This window comes from Somniosus microcephalus, chromosome 29 (genome assembly GCF_052327205.1).
Source record: "Somniosus microcephalus isolate GS21.2 chromosome 29, FLI_Smic_1.0, whole genome shotgun sequence".
In the NCBI taxonomy this organism is placed as follows: Eukaryota; Metazoa; Chordata; class Chondrichthyes; order Squaliformes; family Somniosidae; genus Somniosus; species Somniosus microcephalus.
In genome coordinates, this window is record NC_141015.1 from 35,868,764 (window position 1) to 35,891,218 (window position 22,455).

Here is a 22,455-nt window from a genome sequence, read left to right on the forward strand (position 1 = left end):
TTGTCTTACAAAATGTCCCTGAAAAGCTGGGGCCCATGCCCGAGTATTTATACTCCTTGGACGGCGCCACCAGCTGGCCGTCCAGCATTATTTCATAAGTAGTTTCTTGATGATGAGATTTATAACAGTGACCTCTTGTCTGGGAACTGTCGACCTCTGGGTGGCCAATGACTGGCCGGGTTGTGACGCTCCCCAAGGTGGCCTCCTGCTGCTCGCTGTCTTTGTTCGCACGTGAAGGTTGGCCAGGTGTTGCAGGTGTCCATGCAACTCGACCCCAACCTGAGCTCTGCCCTCGGGCCAGGAAGGGAGAAAACAAAAGTAAAATCGGAAGCATTAGGACTGGAGCGGAGTTTGAAAATCCACAACTGTTGTCGGGAAAAATGTTCTCAAATTTGTGTCTTGAGGCCTTATTCGACAGAGCTTTTGAAGACGAAAGTTCAGTTCCAATTTCACAACTATCGGCTTCTGTTTTCCCAATTCTTTGTCATTTTTTAAAATCCAAATTAATCCCCACCAATTTTTTCCTCGCCTCGCCTCTTCCCATCCCACTCCCTCATCCCCCTCTCGAAGATGCTGGCTTCTTGCTGTGGTAAGGTTCTATGGGCTACCCGCTTCTTCTTTGAAATAGTGGCCATGGGATCTTTTACGTCCACCTGTGAGAGCAGACGGGGGCCTCGGTTTAACGTCTCATCCGAAAGACGGCACCTCCGACAGTGCAGCACTCCCTCAGCCCTGCATTGGGAGTGTCAGCCTAGATTTTTATGTTCGAGTCTCTGGACTGGGACTTTGAACCCACAAACATTCTGACTCGGAGGTGAGGGTGCTACCCACTGAGCCACGGCCGACACCTGGAAGTGCGTCAAGAGTGCGGACTTCGAGGGACAATCGGGTCAGTCTTGGCCGAGAGGGTCCTGCGATCGAATAGATCGCCAGCCATCGCCACCAAGGCTCCCACGTGAACAATGTCCACTCAGCTGCGGTACCAGCGGGCCCCTGGTGCCCGGGGAACTGTACCCCAGCAAAGAGTCAATGCCACTGGCAGAAAAAAATTAATTGGAGATAGTCAAAAAAATAAAAACAGGTCACACTAATTTGACCTTTTTAAAAAAAAAAAAAACTTGGTTATGTTCCTCAATTATCATTATCATCAATGGAAACTAAACGGAATATTGGAGCAAGTCCACAGCAGGACGTGGACATAAAGCTGGGGAAGAATTTGTGTATCAAATCCCTCAAGGGAACAGGTGGAAACATAGAAACATAGAAGATAGGCGCAGGAATAGGCCATTCGGCCCCTCGAGCCTGCGCCGCCATTTAATGCGATCATGGCTGATCATCCAAATTCAGTACCCTGTCCCTGCTTTCTCCCCATATCCCTTGATCCCTTTAGCCTTAAGAAATATATCTAACTCCTTCTTGAATATATTTAATGAATTGGCCTCAACTGCCTTCTGTGTTAGAGAATTCCACAGGTTCACCACTCTCTGGGTGAAGAAATTACTCCTCATCTCAGTCCTAAATGGCTTACCCCTTATCCTTAGACTGTGACCCCTGGTTCTGGACTCCCCCCCGCCATCGGGAACAGCCTTCCTGCATCTAGTCTGTCTAGTCCTGTTAGAATTTTATAAGTTTCAATGAGATCCCCTCTCATTCTTCTAAACTCTAGCGAATATAAGCCTAATCGACCCAATCTCTCTTCATACGTCATTCCTGCCATCCTAGGATATCTGTTTTCAGTAATGCCTGATAGAGTGGTTGATGTCTGACAATCAACTTGTAAGAGATTCAGCATTTTGGGGTAAATCAATAACGGAATCATATGGGCTGGGCAAGTTAACTGCAGGGTCGCCGTGTAATGGAAGCAGCTGAAGAGGGCTTTGGAAGATGCTGAAAGTGCCTTCACATATTGACTTGCTGACAGGAGTGGAGGAGTGTGCGATGGAGCGATGTCAGATTAATTGCGGTGCATTTTAATGTGCAGTATCAGGCTTCTTCAGAGGCAGAGATCAGCTGTCGCTACTTTGTATTGCAGCCAGATGCGCTCCTCTTAAATGATGCCAATGGGGGAAGGCGTGCACTTCTAGTGCTTGAGAAAAGGTAGGAAGATCTCGCCCGTTAAAAAGGCAGAACGATTCTTCTTTTATTGCCTTCAAGAAAAAAGACAATTTGTGACCGAGTTGGCAGGGACTGTTTCGGGGTTTAGAAAGACTTGAAATTGGGACGCTGAGACAAGTAACTGCCAGATCGTTCTAGTAAGTCAACAGAATAGAAACGGAAAGCGGGCTTGGCCTGCCACAGACTTGTTCTTAAGAGTTTGGACAAGGAGCTTTGACAGTCAGTGGAATGAGCTTGTGTTGAAATTTAAATGTCTAGTCCATGGAATAAGTTGCACGCCCTGTATTCTCGCTTTACTAGATCATCTTTTAATTGGCTTGGGATTGATGCACTATTTTTTAAAATTGAAAATAAACAATATAGAGCCAGTATTTTTGGTGTCTTCCTACGTAGAGATAAATGCTTTGCTCACAGAGTGTACCTTGGGAAGTGGCTAAGTGTTGGTTTGGCTCAGTTGGGACACCCTTACCAATGAGTCAGAAGGCTGTGGGTTCAAGCCCCTCGGCAGGACTTGAGCACATAATCTGGATTGATATTTTAGAGCAGTGCTGAGTAGGGTTTGCCAATCCTCCAGGATTGCCCTGGAGTCTCCAGGAATTGAAGATTAATCTCCTGGACACTGGAGCGAGCAACACCCAAGGGAGAAAAAATCATAGAAGATTGAGAGGGGATCTCATTGAAACGTATAAAATTCTGACAGGGGTCACAGTCTCAGGATACGGGGTAGGACATTTAGGACTGAGATGAGGAGAAATTTCTTCACCCAGAGAGTGGTGAACCTGTGGAATTCTCTACCACAGAAGGCTGTGGAGGCCAAGTCACTGAATATATTTAAGGAGATAGATAGATTTCTAGAAACAAAAGGCATTAAGGGATATGGGGATAGAGCGGGAATATGGTATCGAGACAGAGGATCAGCCATGATCATAGTGAATGGCGGAGCAGGCTCGAAGGGCCGAATGGCCTACTCCTGCTCCTATTTTTCTATGTTGCTGTAGGGCCATTAAAAAAAGTTGTGTTTTTTATTAAATCTTCTTTGAACGTTTTTGTTAGTTATAAAAATATAGGAGTTGGGGATTCTTGACGGTCAAGAATGATCTAATTGAGCGATGAAGAGTGGCTTTGCAATTGGCGTGGGAAGCTGGTGAGCAACGAGGGTGGGCAAGTTGGGTAAGACCTATGGTGGGGGTGGGGGCAGTGGAAGTTGGGTCGTCGCATGATTAAAACCTCCAGCAATTCATCCACCCAGAATTGGCAACCCCAGTGCTGAGGGAGTGCGAGCTTGTCAAAGATCACAAAATAAATGTGGCCGAGGAAGTCCGTTCAACCCATTTCAGCTCATCCATCCAGAAAAACCCTCCAGTCCTCTCACTGCAGCAATCAGCTTTCACTTAAATGATTCCAGGAATTTTGCTGCCTCCTCTACTCTAGGTCCTTACCATGTGTTGTTCACTCTTTGTGAAGAAGAACTTCCTGATATCAGTCCTAAATCTGCCTTAGCCATTGGTTGTGAGGATTGGATAAGAAATGTTGCACATTCGGGCGAAGGTGCGATGGAAATCATGGTCAGGCTCTCCTTCCTTGATCTTTCTTTCACCTTTATCTTCTTTCTTCACTCAACCTGTTAAATTTAGCGTTGCGACTGATGGGACTCACTCCACGTGCCCTTTGGGTCTGACCACGCTGCCCAGTGAGGCACGTTTGCTGTCGGTGATGGAGTGGGGGAGGGGCCGGGCGTGCAGAGTTGGAAAAGGAGAAGATAATTCACGGGAAATGTTTTACTTTCTCAAACTTTTCTCGAGCTCAGTGCACTTGCGCTCAAATGAGTCCTTGAGGATATCAGTTTGAATTGTACCAAATGTAGATAAATATTTGCATCTCTGTGTATTTTATTAGTCATCTATTAATAAACAAATTATCAACATAAATTTTAAAAAGGGGGTGCAGGAGAAGAGAGACACATACACAAATCTTTGAAGGTTGATGGACAAGTTAAGAAGGCTGTTAAAATAGCATAGGGGATCCTTGGCTTTTTTTAATAGAGGCATATAGAGTACAACAGCAAGGAAGCTCCGCTAAACCTTTGTAGGTCACTGGTTAGGCCTCAGCTGGAGTATTGTGTCCAATTCTGGGCACCGCACTTTAAGAAGGATGTCAAGGCCTTGGAGAGGGTGCAGTGAAGATTTACTAGAATGGTACCAGGGGTTGAGGGACTTCAGTGATGTGGAGAGACTGGAGAAGCAGGGATTGCTCTCCTTAGAGCAGCGAAGGTTAAGGGGAGATTTAGTAGAGGTGTTCCAAATCAGGAAGTGTTTTGATAGAGTGTATAAGGAGAAACTGTTGCCACTGGTAGGAGGGTCGGTAACCAGAGGACACAGATTTAAGGTAACTGGCAAAAGAACCAGAGGGGAGATGAGGAATTTTTTTACGCAGCAAGTTGTTATGATCTGGAATGCGCTGTCTGAAAGGGCGGCGGAAGCAGATTTAATCGCAACTTTCAAAAGGGAATTGTATAAATACAGGAAACTTCGCGATATCCGGCACCGACGGGACCGAGCTGCTGCCGATCTATCAAAACTTCCGGATAGACCAGCGCTAATGTTGAAGGATACGGAGGTTTTCATCTCCGTATCTGACAACAAACACTGTTGCTTACAGCGTGTAAACATTCGGCCCGTACCTTGGAAGCGTCTCTGAAGCTGTTGCTAAGCTACAGAGACGCTTTCCAGAGCCTGACTTAAAAAAAAATGCTAGGAGAAGAAAAAAAACCCTAACCAAAATGGCTGCTGATTTCTGCCGTTAGATCGAGGTTTCCGGACATACAACCTCCGGATAAACCAAAGTTTCCTGTACTTGAAAAGGAAGAATTTGCAGGGCTATGGGGAAAGGGCAGGGGAGTGGGGCTAATTGGAGAGCTCTTTCAAAGAGCCGGCACGGGGCGATGGGCCAAATGGCCTCCTTCTGTGTTGTATGACTCTGTGATATGCACTGAATGTAGAATTATAAAGACGCTATCCATGGCCTTTTAAGAGGGGGAGCGCAGAAGAAAGAAATCCTTTATTAAGCTTGGCCATTTTCAGTAGTTGGGTCCACCACAAGGATTTCTTGATTTGTGGCCTTGCGAGCAGCCTTGACAGCCAGTTAACCATTCAAACGCAACAATGTAAACACTCCAAGGGAAATTGCTTTCCATTGAACAGTTGCACTTTGTAATTTCTTTCTTTCTGGTTGAAGTATTTATATGCAAGAGCTAAAGCAGGCCTGTGCAGCTGTTAAAGAGGGAGGGGGAGTTAATCACCAATTAGAGCAGAATATAAAATGATGGGGTTTGAGCCATGTTGAAGCCAAGCATTTAGTCATTTGGCGGTATTAGAATCATCGAATCATAGAAATTTACGGCACAGAAGGAGGCCATTCGGCAGTGAGTTCCAGACCCCCACCACCCTGTGGGTGAAAAAAGTTCTCCTCAACTCCCCACTAATCCTTCTCCCAATTGCAGGAAACTCTTTGGATCCGGGGCCGGCGTGTTGCCGGTTGATTAAAAATTCCGGATGACGGAGAGGGTTATGTACCGAGGCTATTTTTAACAAACAAATATAAAAAAATCAAGAAATGTGCAGTATACAGTAATTGGGTACTCACCGACAGAATGTTGTGTTAAATGGATGGTGGAAGAAAAATGGCGGATCGGAAGAGACTCCCGGCAGCGCGGGAGAGTCCGACTCCTGTTATTGAGGTGTTCGGACTTCCGACAGCGCCAAGAAGCCGAGTAGTGGCGGTTTGGAGAACTATCCCCACTGACTAACTCGGCCACTGCGGGAGACTCGGACTTGGCAACATTGCCGGTTATTGAGGTGTTGTTTTCAGAGTATGAATTTTGCCCTTTAATCGAGTTTCCTGCATTTTAAATCTCTGCCCCCTGGTTATTGACCTCTCTGCTAAGGGAAATAGGTCCTTCCTAGCCACTCTATCTAGGCCCCTTAAAATGTTATACACCTCAATTAAGTCTCCCCTCAGCCTCCTCTGTTCCAAAGAAAACAACCCCAGCCTCTCCAATCTTCCCTCATAGCTAAAATTCCCCAGTCCTGGCAACATCCTCGTAAATCTCCTCTGTACCCTCTGTAGTGCAATCACATCCTTCCTGTCATGTGCTGACCAGAACTGTACGCAGTACTCTAACTGTGGCCTAACTAGTGCTTTATATAGTTCAAGCATAGCCTCCTTGCTCTTATATTCTATACCTCGACTAATAAAGGAAAGTATCCCGTATGCCTTCTATTGCCCACAAGACATTTTTTCTGTGTAAACTGTTAGCCAACAAGTAACGCAAAATGATATCTCGACTCTAGCACGACCTTGGTGTTGTGCTCCTGGCGGTTACGCGCACTTCAGCCACCATTTTGTATCGTGTGGATATTGTTGCGACACGTCCGCGTTGGGAGCGGACATCTTGCTTTTTCAGCCCCGTTCGCACAGTGGCCACTGAAACAGTGGCCCCGCTATTAACGGGGAGGCAGGGAAGGGTGCGAGGGAGCCCGTTTCGCGGGGCGAGGAACCCGGCAAGGAGGGGGACCGTGGTGGCCCTGCTGCTCTGAATGGCAGGGCCTGCATTCGAATCGTCTCGGGCAGAACCCCAGCCCGACAGATTGACCGGGAGCGATAAGCAGCAGCGGGTGGGGACGGCTCACGAAGAGACGTTTTGGCACGGCTTTGATGAAAGGAGCGTTGGATCGCCTCAACCTGCGCAACCACCTCCGTGCAGGCTGTCCATCCAGTAGTGCCTGCGCGTCCCCGCGGCCCCCAACCTGCTCGCGTCCCGAATCCCCTACCGACAGGGTCCGCTCAAGAGTGCCTCGTTGCCATGGAGGTGCCGCCTCGAATTTTCATTGGTAGAGATAGTGCCAGCAGGAAGGAACAGGAGCGGTGACCGCTGACCTAAGAAAACTACTAGGCACTTGGTCTAAGCGTTAAACAAAGCTTTAATCAACTATTTTACAACATGGAGGTCTAGTTGTGTCCTTCACTAGTTTCTGTTAAGAATGTCCTGCGCAAGCTGGGCCCGTGCCCGAGTATTTATACTCTCCCTGGACAGCGCCACCCGCAGGTCGCTCAGTATTATTTCATAAGTCTTTCTTTCATGAATGACTGATTCATGTCAACCGCAATCTTTTAACGGCCAGTAACTGTGCCCTGCCAATAGGCGCATGAGAGCAACACCCCCTCTGGGGTCACTGATCCATACCTGGAATACGAGGCTAGTCCAAGTACACGCACAGACCGAATGCACATCTCCCATCTGGTTTTGCTAGAAATAGCAATCCGAGGAAATCTTCCCTTGTTTATGAAGCCCCTAACACATAGTGATGTGACAAAGTTAATCCCCCTCCCCCGTGTTCACACTCAGCCCCCTCCCCGTGTTCACACTCAGCCCCCCTCCCCCGTGTTCACACTCAGCCCCCTCCCCGTGTTCACACTGAGATCCCCTCCCCGTGTTCACACTCAGCCCCTGTGTTCACACTCAGCCCCCTCCCCGTGTTCACACTCAGCCCCCTCCCCGTGTTCACACTCAGCCCCCTCCCCGTGTTCACACTCAGCCCCCTCCCCGTGTTCACACTCAGCCCCCTCCCCGTGTTCACACTCAGCCCCCTCCCCGTGTTCACACTCAGCCCCCTCCCCGTGTTCACACTCAGCCCCCTCCCCGTGTTCACACTCAGCCCCCTCCCCGTGTTCACACTCAGCCCGCTCCCCGTGTTCACACTCAGCCCGCTCCCCGTGTTCACACTCAGCCCGCTCCCCGTGTTCACACTCAGCCCGCTCCCCGTGTTCACACTCAGCCCGCTCCCCGTGTTCACACTCAGCCCGCTCCCCGTGTTCACACTCAGCCCGCTCCCCGTGTTCACACTCAGCCCCCTCCCCGTGTTCACACTCAGCCCGCTCCCCGTGTTCACACTCAGCCCGCTCCCCGTGTTCACACTCAGCCCCCTCCCCGTGTTCACACTCAGCCCCCTCCCCGTGTTCACACTCAGCCCCCTCCCCGTGTTCACACTCAGCCCCCTCCCCGTGTTCACACTCAGCCCCCCTCCCCCGTGTTCACACTCAGCCCCCCTCCCCCGTGTTCACACTAAGATCCCCTCCCCGTGTTCACACTCAGCCCGTGTTCACACTCAGCCCCCCTCCCCCGTGTTCACACTCAGCCCGTGTTCACACTCAGCCCCCCTCCCCCGTGTTCACACTCAGCCCCCTCCCCGTGTTCACACTCAGCCCCCCTCCCCCGTGTTCACACTGAGATCCCCTCCCCCGTGTTCACACTGAGATCCCCTCCCCGATTTCACTCAGCCCGTGTTCACACTCAGCCCCCTCCCCGTGTTCACACTCAGCCCCCTCCCCGTGTTCACACTCAGCCCCCCTCCCCCGTGTTCACACTCAGCCCCCCTCCCCCGTGTTCACACTCAGCCCCCTCCCCGATTTCACACTCAGCCCCTGTGTTCACACTCAGCCCCCTCCCCTGTGTTCACACTCAGCCCCCTCCCGTGTTCACACTCAGCCCCCCTCCCGTGTTCACACTGAGATCCCCTCCCCGTGTTCACACTCAGCCCGTGTTCACACTCAGCCCCTTCCCCGTGTTCACACTCCGCCCCCTCCCCGTGTTCACACTCAGCCCCTGTGTTCACACTCAGCCCCCTCCCCGTGTTCACACTCAGCCCCCTCCCCGTGTTCACACTCAGCCCCCTCCCCGTGTTCACACTCCGCCCCCTCCCCGTGTTCACACTCCGCCCCCTCCCCGTGTTCACACTCAGCCCCCTCCCCGTGTTCACACTCAGCCCCCTCCCCGTGTTCACACTCAGCCCCCATGTTCACACTCAGCCCCCTCCCCGTGTTCACACTCAGCCCCCTCCCCGTGTTCACACTCAGCCCCCTCCCCGTGTTCACACTCAGCCCCTGTGTTCACACTCAGCCCCCTCCCCGTGTTCACACTCAGCCCCCTCCCCGTGTTCACACTCAGCCCCCTCCCCGTGTTCACACTCAGCCCCCTCCCCGTGTTCACACTCAGCCCCCTCCCCGTGTTCACACTCAGCCCCCTCCCCGTGTTCACACTCAGCCCCCTCCCCGTGTTCACACTCAGCCCCCCTCCCCCGTGTTCACACTCAGCCCCCCTCCCCATGTTCACACTCAGCCCCCCTCCCCCGTGTTCACACTCAGCCCCCTCCCCGTGTTCACACTCAGCCCCCTCCCCGTGTTCACACTCAGCCCCCCTCCCCCGTGTTCACACTCAGCCCCCCTCCCCCGTGTTCACACTCAGCCCCCTCCCCGATTTCACACTCAGCCCCTGTGTTCACACTCAGCCCCCTCCCCGTGTTCACACTAAGATCCCCCTCCCCGTGTTCCCACTCAGCCCCCCCCCCCCGCGTTTTCCCACTCAGCACCCCCCCCCCCCCCCCGCCCCCCCGTGTTCACACTCGTGGCCCCCTCATCCACCCCTTTGTCACCTCCAGACTCGACTAGTCCAAAGCTTTTCTGGTTGGCTGGCCTCCCAACTTCCAACCGCTGCAGGTTGCAACCTACCCAAAACTCTGCTGTCCATATCCTAACTCGCACCAAGTCACACCCACCCATCACTGTGCTCGCTGACCTACATTGACTCCCGGTCGCCCAACACCTCCAACTCAAACTTCTCATCCTTGTGTTTAAATCCCTTCACGGCCTCATCCTCCCTATTTCTGTAATCTCGTCCGTCCAATTGTGGGGGAGTCCAAAACTAGGGGCTCATAAATATAAGATAGTCACCAATAAAACTAATAGAGAATTATAGGAGAAAACTCTTCACCCAGAGAGTGGTGGGAATGTGGAACTCGCTACCACAGGGAGTAGTTGAGGCGATTGGCATAGATACATTTAAGGGGAAGCTAAAGAAGCACAGGGGGGAGAAAGGTATAGAAGGTTGTGCTGATTGGGTGAGGTGAAGTAGAATGGAAGGAGGCTCGTGTGGACCACAGACCAGTTGGGTAGAATGGCCTGTTTCTACGCTGCAAATGCCATGACTTCTATGTAACCCTACAACGCCCCCCCCCCCCCCCCCCAAGAATTGTCTGTTCCCCAACTCTGGGCTCATGTGCATCCCCCTCAAACTTTACATAGAAACTTAGAAACATAGAAGATAGGAGCAGGAGTAGGCCATTCGGCCCCTCGAGCCTGCTCCGCCATTCAGTGAGATCATGGCTGATCATCCAAATTCAGTACCCTGTCCCTGCCTTCTCCCCATATCCCTTTAGCCTTAAGAAATATATCTAACTCCTTCTTGAATATATTTAATGAATTGGCCTCAACTGCCTTGTGTGGTAGAGAATTCCACAGGTTCACCACTCTCTGGGTGAAGAAATTCCTCCTCATCTCAGTCCTAAATGGCTTACCCCTTATCCTTAGACTGTGACCCCTCGTTCTGGACTCCCCCGCCATCGGGAACATCCTTCCTGCATCTAGTCTGTCTAGTCCTGTTAGAATTTTATAAGTTTCAATGAGATCCCCTCTCATTCTTCTAAACTCCAGCGAATATAAGCCCAATCGACCCAATCTTTCCTCGTACGTCATTCCTGCCATCCCAGGTATCAGTCTGGTGAATCTTCGCTGCACTCCCTCCATGGCAAGAACATCCTTCCTCAGATAAGGCGACCAAAACTGCACACAATACTCAAGGTGTGGTCTCACCAAGGCCCTGTACAACTGCAGCAAGACATCCTTGCTCCTGTACTCACCACCGTTGGTGCCCGTGCCTTCAGCCGTCTGAGCCCCACACTCGGGAATTCCCTTGAATAAACCCCTCTACCTCTCTCTCTCTCTCTCTCTCCTTTAAGACCGTCCTTAAAGTCCACCACTGTGACCAAGCACCCGTCCTAATATCAGGCTCAAAGTCCGTTTTGGTCTGATAATGCCTCCGTGAAGCGCCTTGAGATGCTGCTCAAAGGCGCTATATAAATGCAAGCTGTTGTTGCAATAATCTGAAAAGATCTGTTTTCGTTGAAAAGGGCAGCCTCGCTGGTTGGTAGTTTCCGCAAAAATATACAAATAGACCAAAGTGGGAGCTCCCCTGGTTAGTGAGCATCTTCTTCTTCTTAGGCAGTCCCTCGGAACCGAGGATGACTTGCTTCCACACTAAAAATGAGTTCTCAGGTGACTGATGAGTCCAATGCGGGACCTACAGTCTCTGTCACAGGTGGGGCAGATGGTGGTTGAAGGGGGCGGGTGGGTGGGGTGCTTGGGTTGACGTGCGCTACTTCCGCTGTTTGCGCTTGGTTTCCGCTTGCTCCCGGCGAAGAGACTCGAGGTGTTCGCTGCCTTCCCGATGCTTCTCCTTCACTGTGTGCGGTCTTGGGCCAGGGATTCCCAGGTGTCAGTGGGGATGTTACACTTTTTCAAGGAGGCTTTGAGGGTGTCCTTGAAGTGTTTCCTCTGCCTACCTGGGGCTCTCTTGCCGTGCCGGAGCTCCGAGTAGAGCGCTTGTTTTGGGAGTCTCATATCGGGCATGCGGATAATGTGACCCGTCCATCGGAGCTGATCGAGCGTGGTCAAAGCTTCGATGCGGGCGATGTTGGCCTGAGCGAGAACGCTGACGCTGGTGCGCCTATCTTGCAGAGGCAGCGTTGGTGGTACCTCTCCAGTGCTTTGAGGTGCATGTTGTAACACACTTGGCGTTAAGTGCAGAACTCTTGACACAAGAGCCCCGATACAAATCTCCTGGCCTTTTCTGCAGGATATGTATACTTGGCCCATGTGCCGAATGATGATTTAATATGGGCAATGCACTTGGAGCTCCATGTGGTGAGATGCAGTCACCAACCCTGCAAGATTAGCTTCAGCTTGCGTCGTCTCCTCTTTGAATTAAATACAATCTTGATGAAGGCTGCGAGATAAATGGGGCTTCAGTTCCAGTGCTGCCAGTTAGGGTCTGATAATTGGAAAAACCTGAAAGGTCATTGGAAAAGATTGGAGCTGATGGGCAGCAATATTTAAATGCAAAGATTGAACATCTACTGCTGGGCAGTTTGTGCTTCTGTCCTTTTAATAAATGCTGAAGAACACATTCAGTTAACGCCAAAATTTATCTTCGAATTTTAGAAAGACAGACTTGCATTTATATAGCGCCTTTTACGACCCCCCCACCCCGGACATTCCCAAAGTCCCTTACAGCCAGTTAAGTACTTTTGGGATTCAAGGGATATGGGGATGGTGCGGGAAAGCGGAGTTGAGGCAGAAGATCAGCCATGATCTTGTTAAATGAAGGAGCAGGCTCGAAGGGCCAAATGGCCGACTCCAGCTCCTATTTCTTATGTTCTTATGAACTGTCGTCACTGTTGTAATGTAGGAAACGCGGCAGCCAATTTGCGCACAGCAAACTCCCACAAACAGCAATGAGATAAATGACCAGATAATCTGTTTTAGTGATGTTGGTTGAGGGATAAATGTTGGCCCAGGACACCGGGGAGAACTCCCCTGCTCTTCTTCGAAATAGTGCCATGGGATCCTTTATGTCCAGCTGAAAGGACAAATGGGGTCTTGGTTTAGTGTCTCATCTGAAAGACGGTACCTCTGACAGTGCAGCACTCCCTCAGTACTGTATTTAGGTGTGCCAGCACAGATTGTGTGATTAAATCTCTGGAGTGGGGCTTGAATCCATGACCTTCTGACTCCGAGGTGAGAGTGTTACCACTGAGCCAAGGTTGGCACCAGCTCTCTGACTTGAATATTTTACACCTCGATTTTGCAAGGTGAGGATTACTTAGATTAGTGTACGGTGTATTGGATTCCACGGAAGCAACAGCCATTCTTCAAGGCAGTGTCCGAGGCCCAATCATCTTCAGCTGCTTCATCAATGACCTTCCCTCCAACATAAGGTCAAAAGTGGGGATGTTCGCTGATGACTGCACAGTGTTCAGTTCCATTTGCAACTCCTCAGATAATGAAGCAGTCCATGCCCACATGCAGCAAGACCTGGACGACATTCAGGCTTGGGCTGATAAGTGGCAGGTAACAGGGAATGACCATTTCCAACAAGAGAGAGTCTAGCCACCTCCTCTTGACATTCAACGGGATGACCATCGCCGAATCCCCCAACACCAACATCCTAAGGTCACCATTGACCAGAAACGTAACTAGACCAGCCACATAAATACTGTGGCTACAAGAGCAGGTCAGAGGCCGGGTATTCTGCAGCGAGTGTCTCATCTCCTGACTCCCCAAAGCTTTTCCACCATTGACAAAGCATAAGTAAGGAGCGAGATGGAATACTCTCCACTTGCCTGGATGAGTGCAGCTCCAACAACACTCAAGAAGCTCGACACCATCCAGAACAAAGCAGCCCGCTTGATTAGCACCCCATCCACTACCTTAAACATTCACTCCCTCCACCACCGGCGCACCGTGGCTGCAGTGTGTACCATCTACAAGATGCTTTGCAGCAACTCGCCAAGGCTTCTTTGGCAGCACCTCCCAAACCCGCGGCCTCTACTACCTAGAAGGACAAGGGCAGCAGGCGCATGGGAACACCACCACCTCCAAGTTCCCCTCCAAGTCACACATATTCCTGACTTGGAAAAATATCGCCGATCCTTCATCGTTGCTGGGTCAAAACCTGGAACTCCCTAACAGCACTGTGGGAGTACCTCCACCACACGGACTGCAGCGGTTCAAGGAGGCAGCTCACCACCACCTTCTCAACGGTAATTGGGGACGGGCAATAAATGCTGGCCTCGCCAGCGACGCCCACATCCCATGAATGAATAACAAAAAAGTCTTGGGTTTGGCTTAATTATAGAATAGGTGCGCACACACATTCAGTAATTCCTAACTGTATGCTTGGAGTGAAACGTGTTAAACATCCCAAGGCGCTTCACAGGAGCGTTATTGAACAAAATTCGACACCGAGCCACATGAGATATTAGGACAGGTGACCAAAAGCTCGGTCAAAGAGGTAGGTTTTAAGGAGCGTCTTAAAGGTGGAAAGAGAGGTAGAGGGGCGGAGAGGTTTAGGCAGGGAATTCCAGAGCTTAGGGCCCAGGCAGCTGAAGGCACGGCCGTGAATGGTGGAGCGATTAAAATCGGGGAAGGCTCAAGAGGCCAGAATTGGAGGAGCGCAGATATCTCGGGGTTGTGGGGCTGGAGGAAGTTACAGAGATAGGGAGGGGCGAGGCCACAGAGGGCTTTTGAAAACCAGGATGAAAATTTTTAAATCGCGGTGTGGCTTAACCGGAGACGACTTGCTATTGCTGCAATAGTTATGGATTTATTAACTGCACAAGTAAAGTTCTCATGATTTATTATGTCATCAGGACCATTCAATTGTACTTCTCCATCTCATAGCTTCTTTCCACTTAATCAGTCTGACGTAAAAAAACTACTAGGCACTCGGTCTAAGTATTAAACAAGGCTTTAATCAACTGTTTTACAACATGGAGGTCTAGTTGTGTCCTTCACTAGTTCCTGTTAAGAATGTCCTGCGCAAGCTGGGCCCGTGCCCGAGTATTTATACTCTCCCTGGACAGCGCCACCTGCAGGCCGTTCAGTATCATTTCATAAGTCATTTCCACATGAATGACAAGATTCATGTCACAGTCTATTGATAAAGAGGATTGATAATCCGTTAGTTATTTACTGTCTCTAAGTGGGTTTAGAAACGATTTCTGTTTTGAATATACCCAATGACTGAGCCTCCATAGCCCTCTGGGGTAGAGAATTCCAAAGATTCACCACCCTCGGTGTGAAGAAATTTCTCCTCTCAGTCCTGATTGGCCTACCCTTTATCCTGAGGCTGTGGCCCCTGGTTCTAGACTCCCCAGCCAAGGGAAACATTCTCCCAGCATCCACCTTATCAAGCCCTGTAATAATTTTGCACTGGATTAATATTGGCCAGGACACGGGAGAATTCCCCTGCTCTTCTTCAAAATAGTGCCAGGGGATCTTTTACATCCACCTGAGAGAGCAGACGGGGCCTGGGTTTAACGTCTCATCCGAAAGACGGCACCTCCGACAGTGCAGCACTCCCTCAGCGCTGCACTGGGAGCGTCAGCCTAGATTTTGTGCTCAAGTCTCTGGAGTGGGACTCGAACCCACAACCTTCTGACTCCGAGACGAGAGAGAGAGTGCTACCCACTGAGCCACTGGCTGACACTCCGAGAGAGAAACAGAGTTAACGTTTCAAGCCGATGACCTTTTGTCATAATTAAGGGAAAGTTGGGTGTTGAATTGCACCTGTGCTTTACGGAGCTTGGATGACTGCGTATGAGCGATTTCTGATGACACGCATCTGAAGAACTAAGCTGCGAAAGAACCTCCTGACGTAATAAAACTCACTACTCACTTGGTTTGAGTATAAAGCAAGGCTTTAATCAACTTGTTTCAGAACATGGAGGTCTAGTTGTACTTCACTAGCTCCTTGTCTTACAAAATGTCCCTGACAAGCTGGGCCCACGCCCGAGTATTTATACTCCTTGGACGGCGCCACCAGCTGGCCGTCCAGCGTTATTTCATAAGTAGTTTCTTGATGATGAGATTTATAACACCTCCCTTCTACAAAAAATGAGGGCAGTGGGAGGTAGGGTTATTCTTCTGTCTGGTAGCTGCCAGTCTGAAATTAATTAAACCAAGTGCGTGGTACAGAAACGTGACCCAACACCAGATCTAATCTATTGCCCTCACTAGTTTGGTGAAAGATCGCTCGCTTGTCAGTGATGTCCGCTCCCTATCACGTTACACTGTGGCCTCATTAGACTTGCGTTCCGTCAACTCGGCAGACCCAGTTGCCTTTCATCATTCAGGTATGACCCGTCAATTAAGTTTTTACAATTACGGTTCTGACGAAGGGTCCCCGACTTGAAGCGTTGACTCTGTTTCTCTCTCTCCTTGACGCTGCCTGACCTGCTGAGTGTTTCCAGCATTTGCTGCTGTTCTTAAGTTTTTATATCTTCCAGCTTAAAAGAGAAAAAAAGGGGAATTAATTTAACTGTTAAGAGATATTTATCACTGGTTTTTATTGAATCACCAATGCAGGGCAAGTCTCCATCATGTAAAAACAGTTTGTGACTAATATTGAAAATAAACAATAATAGAGGTTTAAAAGGCAAGTTGGAATAAAGTGCCATTTGAATTAAGAAAAAGGCTTACATTTCCATTCTCTTTAATGTCGGTGTATTTGGGACCATTTTTAGTGCATAGTAATTTCACCGATGGGTGCAATCACTATTCTTGGTGACTCTTCCAGTTCCCAACTATTTTGACCGTGAAGAACCACTTGGTACCTTGTTCAAGTTGTTATTTTCTTTGAGTCCAGTGAATGGTGGCTTGGACAATTCCCACTGCCGTAGGCGCCACAATAAAGTTCTTGCGCCATGTTTACACATTGCACTTTCTCGAAAGAAAGAAAGAAAGACAGACTTGCATTTCTATAGCGCCTTTCACGACCACCGGACGTCTCAAAGCGCTTTACAGACAATGAAGTACTTTTGAAGTGGAGTCACTGTTGTAATGTGGGAAACGCAGCAGCCAATTTGCACACAGCAAGCTCCCGCAAACAACAATGTGATAATGACCAGATAACCTGTTTTAGTGATTTGGATTGAGGGATAAATATTGGCCCAGGACACCAGGGAGAACTCCCCTGCTCCTCTTTGAAATAGTGCCACGGGATCTTTTACATCCACCTGAGAGGGCAGACGGGGCCTCGGTTTAACGTCTTGTGGTAAACCACTGTTTGTATTCCACTGTGTACATGCCTGTACATGCCTCGGCTGACTCCTCCCACGAATCCAGGTATAAAGGTGACTGCTCCACAGCCCCTTTGTATTCTGGACCGGTTGACCACTCGAGGCACACCTTCATTCTCTTGTTAATAAAAGCCTGTTAATTACTCGCTTAATCTCAGTCTTTTGAGTTATTGATAGCGCATCACGTCTCATCCGAAAGACGGCTCCTCCGACAGTGCAGCGCTCCCTCAGCACTGCACTGGGAGTGTCAGCCTAGATTTTTGTACTCAAGTCCCTCGAGTGGGACTTGAACCCACAACCTTCTGACTCAGAGGCGAGGGTGCTACCCACTGAGCCACGGCTGACCAGGAGCCCTCTATGTGAAAAGAGAAGGCTTGAGCGGTGACCTGATCGAGGTCTCTAAGATTATGAAAGGGTTTGAAAGGGCAGACGGAGAGAAGATGTTTCCACTTGTGGAGGAGACCAAAACTAGGGGCCATAAATAGAAGATAGTCACCAGTAAATCCAACAGGGAATTCAGGAGAAACTTTACCTTGTCCAGCAGCAGAGGGGAATGCCAGAAATGACCTGTATCTCAGCGACCTGGGGTGTGGCAGGTTAGAACAACGAGACACCGTGTTGCCTTGCCTGATGATTACACCTTTACCCAGAGAATGGATAGAATGTGGAACCTGATACCACAGGGACTAGTTGAGGCGAGTAGCATAGATGCATTTAAGGGGAAACTAGATAAGCACATGAAGAAAGGAATCGAAGGATATGCTGATAGAAAGAAAGACTCGCATTTATACCGCGCCTTTCACGACCACTGGACATCCCAAAGTACTTTTTGAAGTGGAGTCACTGTTGTAATGTAGGAAACGTGGCAGCCAATTTGCGCACAGCAAGCTCCCACAAGCAGCAATGTGATATTGACCAGATAATCTGTGATTGAGGGATAAATAATGGCCCAGGACACCGGGGAGAACTCCCCTGCTCTTCTTCGAAATAGTGCTGCGGGATCTTTTACGTCCAACTGAGAGAGCAGACAGAGCCTCGGTTTAACGTCTCATCCGAAAGACGGCACCTCCGACAGTGCGGCACTCCCTCAGCACTGCGCTGGGAGTGTCAGCCTAGCTTCATGTGCTCAAGTCCCTGGAGCGGGACTTGAACCCACAGCTTCTGACTTGAGAGGTGAGGGTGCCACCCACTGAGCCACGGCTGACACATAGGGTGAGGTAAAGTAAGGTGGGAGGAGCCTTGTGCGGAGCATAAACACCGGCATGGGCCAGTTGGGCCGAATGGCCTGTTAACTGCGCTGTACATTCGATGTGTTAATTTTCCCTTCCTCCGCTCAGTCGCACTGAGGCTAATCCTGGCAAACATACGGCCGCACCAGCCGAGACCAGCTGACTCAACAGAGGCTGGGGGTTAAATCTGGCCCCGTCCTATTCTCTGTGCCTCAGCTCCATGTTGACCGGTGCACTTCTCAACTGAGCCACTCGGCCAAGCTGTCCGCCAGTTGTAATCAAACAGAGAGGCGCATAAATGTGTTGAAATAAATTAGCAGCTGTAGAATGGGCCAAATAATACACTCGCGTTCATGTGATTGCCGCTTCTATCAAAATAGATCGCAGCCAATTGTGGTCATAGAAGTGTTAGTTCAACCATTGTACCTAAAATGTAACTCCTGAATGATAATGTGGCATTAGACAGCATGATATATTGGGAGAATTATTACTATTTGCATGACTGAACTAGGATAAAAGAGATCTATCTCTGTTGTAGCATCAAGGTTAGCAAAGAACTGCTTTAGTCAAATTTATGGATCTGCTATTTATTCTACCATGAATAGGCTATATTTATTCCATTTCATACGCTTTGTTAGGCGCTAAACACCTTGAGATCAATCCTTAATGATCATTTGTGTGGCTTTCCACAGAAGATCAGAAGCAGTGATCTGATTTTTGTAGCCTATACATTTCCCATGTGTTGGTCAGACATAAAAGACACAATGGTGCAGGGGCACTGGTGCTCTGAAACACCCAAACACTGAGCCTTCTCTGCGAGACCGATTCGTCCCATGGTAACACCCGTATAACAACAACTTGTATTTACATAAAATAAAAGAAAGAAAGACTTGCAAATATATAGCGCCTTTCACGACCACCGGACATCTGGAAGCACTTTACAGCCAATGAAGTACTTCTTTGAGTGTAGCCACTGTTGTAATGTAGGAAACGCGGCAGTCAATTTGCGCACAGCAAGCTCCCACTAACAGCAACGTGATAATGACCAGATAATCTGTTTTAATGATGTTGGCTGAGGGATAAATATTAGCCCCAGGACACCAGGGATAACTCCCCAGCTCTTCTTCGAAATAGTGCCGCGGGATATTAAATTAAATATTTAACGTAGTAAAACCTCCCAAGGCGCTTCACAGGAGCGATTATTGAACAAAATTCGACATCGAGCCACACAAGGAAATATTAGGGCAGGTGACCAAAAGCTTGGTCAAAGAGGTCGGTTTTAAGGAACGTCTTAAAGGAGGAGGGAGAGGCGGAGAGGTTTAGGGAGGGAATTCCAGAGCTTAGGGCCCAGGCAACTGAGTGAGTTTATTTCGGCCTCGTACTCCAGTTAGGATGTGCCAGCCTTCCAGGATTGTCCTGGAGTCTCCTGGAATTGAAGATTAATCCTCAGGACAACGCTGCCAGCAAAAAGCTAGGAGAAAATCAGAGGCTTTAAAAAAAAGTTTTTTTTTCCATTTTCTTTTGAAGGCTTTTGTTTATTAGTTATAAAAATATCGGGGATGGGTTTTTAAAAAAAATAAGGCTGTTTGACTGGCAGTCAAGAATTACACAATCGAGTGATGAAATCTGTTCACTTTCCAATGGATGTGGGAATGTGATGCCCTGTGAGGAGGGATGTGTGCAGTGACCAATGGCGGGGGAGGAGGCCGGGAGGTCATGTGATGTGACCTCCAGAAATACACCCATTCGGCCCAACTGGTCTATGCCAGCGTTTCTGCTCCATACAAACCTTCTCCCACCCTACATCATCTAACCCCATCAGCATAACCTTCTATTCCTTTCTCCCTCATGTACTTGTCTCGCTTCCTCTTAACTGCGTCTATGTTATTCGCCTCAACTTAACTGGACCTGCCACATAAATACTGTGGCAACAAGAGCAGGTCAGAGGCTAGGTATTCTGTGGCGAGTGTCTCACCTCCTGGCTCCCCAAAGCCTTTCCACCATCTACAAGGCACAAGTCAGGTGTGTGATGGAATACTCTCCACTTGCCTGGATGAGTGCAGCTCCAACAACACTCAAGAAGCTCGACACCATCCAGGACAAAGCAGCCCGCTTGATTTGCACCCCATCCACCACCTTAAACATTCACTCCCTCCACCACCGGCGCACTGTGGCTGCAGTGTGTACCATCTACAAGATGCACTGCAGCAACTCGCCAAGGCTTCTTCGGTAGCACCTCCCAAACCCGCAACCTCTACCACCTAGAAGGACAAGGGCAGCAGGCGCATGGGAACACCACCCCCTCCAAGTCACACACCATCCTGACTTGATGTATATCGGCCGATCCTTCATCGTCACTGGTTCAAAGTCCTGGAACTCCCTCCCTAACAGCACTGTGGGAGTACCTTCACCGCACGGACTGCAGCGGTTCAAGAAGATGGCTCACCACCACCTTCTCGAGGGCAATTAGGGACGGGCAATAAATGCTGGCCTTGCCAGCGACGCCCACATCCCAGGAACGAATAAAAAAAATCAAGGTGACACCCCCCCCCCCCCCCCCCCTTAAAACTCTGCGGGATGTGGCATGAAGGAAGTGTGGTTTAATACCCAGTTGGCATTGGACATAGAAACAGCAAATGCTGGAAACACTCAACAGGTCAGGCAGCGTTTGTGGAGAAACAGAGTTAACGTTTTAGATCGATGACCTTTCGTCAGAACTGGAAAAAGTTGGGGATGTAACAGGTTGTAAGCAAGTGCAGGGGCAGGGAAAGGGGGGAGGGGAGGAAAGAACAAAAGGGAAGGGCTGTGATAGGATGGAAGGCAGGAGAGATTAAGAGACAAAAGGGATGATGGTGCGAGGCACAAGGAGATGGTAATGGGACAAGTAAAGAAACAAAAGATGGCTCTAGAGGAGGTGTAAATGGGAGTAGCAGAATTATCAACAGCTGCCATCTGAGATAATGGGGGCAGAGGTTATAATCTATGGACATATTTCAACAAAAGGCAAATTGTGCTTTGATATCAACTACATAAATTGAAATTTACACACCTGACAATATCTTATGTGCCCTGATGCCCATTTGCACAGCGTATGACACAGGGTGCTTCCAGCCTGAAGATGAAATATGGTCTTGTGATTGCAGTTTTCTTTTCAACAGTACCAGTGCTGTGCATACATGAGACAAGTTGCATATAATTAGACCTCCGTATAACCCAATAACTGTACCACCCAATAACTGCACCATTCAGTACCAAGTAGGCAGGATCTCTAATGATATTCCGTGAATTTTCTTTCATTATATTCAACTCGGACTTTGAACGTGGCATACTTTATTTGTACGCCTCATTACAGGATATATTGCTGTGCATTCCTCATTAGCGGGTATGTCTTGTAATGTGCCGTGGAAAATCAGTTCCTCCTTTATCAAGAGGGCACTCTGTGAATGCAATATATCAACAAGGACTTTCATTTGTTTATGTACAGGAAACTCTCGATTTACCGGCACCTAAATAACCAGAAATCTCTGTTAACCGGCAAAATTCAGGAGTAGATTCAGGTAAGTTTTACTTTCATATTAGTGGCAGTTCCTGGATCTGTGGCTGTTTAACTGGGGCTCTTACACTTGTTGCTAAGCAACAGGGACGCTTGGTCTGTGGCCGGAGTTCCTGCACATGTTGCTAAGCAACAGGGAAGCCTGGATTTGTTGCTGTGTACGGAGCTCTGTACCTTTTAACTATACCCCTCTATAATCCGGACTTTTTGATAAACTGGCACCACGCGGGTCCCGTCGGTGCCAGATACCAAAGAGTTTCCTGTAGCGGATCTCAATCTAAGCGAGGATTCTCCCGTTGCGAGCAGCGGAGACCCCAGGGGAAATGGTGTTTGCCCCGTTTTTTTTAATCCCGTGGCCTTTCCCTATTGTGGTGAAAGGGTTGGGGGAAATCCGTGTGGAAATTTACCCTCGGTGTCTTTCAGAATGCCGGAAAACATCCCACGGTGCCGCTCTGAGGCGTGAGCGAAACAGAATAGACGTCAAGCCAAAGAGGCAGTGATTAGGAAGGGGGAGGCCACAAGGCTGATCAATGAAGTGTATTTTAACGAGGGTCTTAAAGGAGAGGGAGGTGGGGGGAATTCCAGAGTAAGGGGCGTAAGCAGCTGGAGGGAGGTGGGGAGTGTCGGGGGGCCAGACTGAATGGGTCTTTGTGCTGTCTCCGAATTTGAAAATGGTGATGATATTGAGCATTGTTCATGAAGCCTCCGTGGAGAGAGTTAGCATTTCAGGTCGATGAGCTTTCGTCAGAACTGAAAGAAGTTATTTAACAGTTTATAAGCAAATACCCTATCATAGACCTTCCCTTTT

At 49.2% G+C, this 22,455-nt stretch overlaps 1 long non-coding RNA gene across 1 annotated transcript in view; it reads left to right on the top strand.

The window, feature by feature from the left end:
* The window catches only part of LOC147098634 (uncharacterized), a 679,602-nt gene extending 657,415 nt beyond the window's left edge, over nucleotides 1–22,187 (top strand). Inside the window, exon 5 of the long non-coding RNA XR_015074208.1 lies at nucleotides 21,579–22,187. This is a non-coding gene — a long non-coding RNA (uncharacterized LOC147098634). The remainder of the gene's footprint in view (nucleotides 1–21,578) is intronic.
* Nucleotides 22,188–22,455: the final 268 nt, after the last annotated feature.